Here is a 1650-nt window from a genome sequence, read left to right as displayed (position 1 = left end):
TTTGCAAATAGAAAGGGACGTGTGTGGCATAACTGTTGGGACGTTTAGATCCGGTAGAAAAGATTACGCTGATGGCGATTTGATTTCGATTTGTAGGCAGAAATCTCGTAGAAAAGATTATGCTGAGTTGAATCCCAAGGATGGCGATTTGATTTTGATTTGTAAGCAGAAATCTGGTAGAAAATATTACACTAGGTTGAATCCCAAGGATTGTGTAGGAAAATCAGATCCGTAGTTGGGTGTCACAGTTGGGCTCAGAGTTCTATGTGGCGTTGAGATATCCGTGTTTTGCTGATACCCATTTCGGGTTTTTGCTACATTAGTGAAAAGATGGGGATGGGATCAGGCAAGGGAAGTGCTTCTGAGAATGACAATGTTCTGAAAAAGGTCGTGCTGAGTTACACCTATGTGAGCATATGGATCTTCCTGAGATTTAGTGTGATTATGTTCAACAAGTACATTCTTGACAAGACGATGTTTAACTGGCCCTTCCCCATTATCCTGACCATGATCCACATGGCATTTTGTTGTTCCTCGCCATAGTGTTAGTGAGAGTCCTGAAACTTGTTGAGCCAATTGGAATGTCAAGGGAGGTCTACCTGACCTCAGTTGTGCCCATCGGATCCCTCTATTCTCTCAGCCTCTGGTTCTCCAATTCAGCTTACATTTACCTATCAGTCTCCTCCATCCAGATGCTAAAGGCCCTCATGCCCGTGGCTGTCTATTCCATTGGAGTTTCCCTTAAGAGAGATAAATTCATTCCCGATACCATGGCGAACAGGATTGGCATATCAGTTGGAGTCGCCATTGCAGCATACGAGGAGGCCAAGTTCGATTCATGGGGTGTGTTGCTTCAATTGGGTGCAGTTGCGTTTGAGGCTACACGACTCCATTTTGCAGCAGAAGACAAAAGATCAATTTCAAGACAGAGAAGCATTCAATTTCTAAAGAGACAGTCTTTGGTAATGTCACCTGTAGAATGATAATTGAGGGGCAGTGATCAAGAAGTCATTTTCTGAAGGAAGAGACAGGAATGCATGGATAAAACAGTTGCCGAGTCATAAAAAAAATTGGCCTCCTTCCTTGCGGGTCGGTAGCAGTTTGAAGGCCACGCTGTCAGGCAGGTTGACTCCTCGTAGTTCTCCTTCTTTTCGTAGGTCTCAATCCAGAAAAATATGTGAGGTTTTATGCAAGTCCTCTTCAATGGATTTGAGGCCGGTGCCTGCTACCGTGGTTGGTCATAATTGGGTTATGGAGCTACTTAGGGTTTCATATTCAATCGAAATGGGCTCACAGTGGAGATAGAGAAGGGTTTAGCGGATTTGAGTCTCGACTTGATATTGATCAAGATTTGGGAAGCCATCTTTTGGTTAAAGATCACGTTGTTTTCGATGGAGTAAAGAAAACGGAACCTCATAATGCAGTGATTCAGTCGTTCAGAAAAGATGGAAAGAACAAATATAGATGGTGAAGTGCTTTTTACAATTAAAAAGCCCGGGCTAGAACGTATAAAATCCGAAGGTATCAAAAGCTGGAAAATCTTATGCCATGGCTCAGCCAAAGAAGATTGACAAGACTTTTTTTTTTAGATGCAGGAAGGGCGCAATCCTACAGTGTAGAAACCTCTTGACAATTTTCACTGTTTCACCC

At 43.0% G+C, this 1650-nt stretch overlaps 1 pseudogene; it reads left to right on the top strand.

The window, feature by feature from the left end:
• The first annotated feature begins 330 nt into the window (after positions 1-330).
• On the top strand, positions 331-983 carry LOC149177750 (putative sugar phosphate/phosphate translocator At4g32390 pseudogene; annotated as a pseudogene).
• The last annotated feature ends 667 nt before the right edge of the window (positions 984-1650 follow it).

Source organism: Pinus tabuliformis, chromosome 4_1 (genome assembly GCF_031772625.1).
Source record: "Pinus tabuliformis cultivar Carrire ecotype Pingquan chromosome 4_1, CPIR1, whole genome shotgun sequence".
Classification (NCBI taxonomy): domain Eukaryota; kingdom Viridiplantae; phylum Streptophyta; class Pinopsida; order Pinales; family Pinaceae; genus Pinus; species Pinus tabuliformis.
The sequence above is the reverse complement of the archived record's forward strand: the minus strand, read 5'-3'. Positions and strand labels throughout refer to the sequence as shown.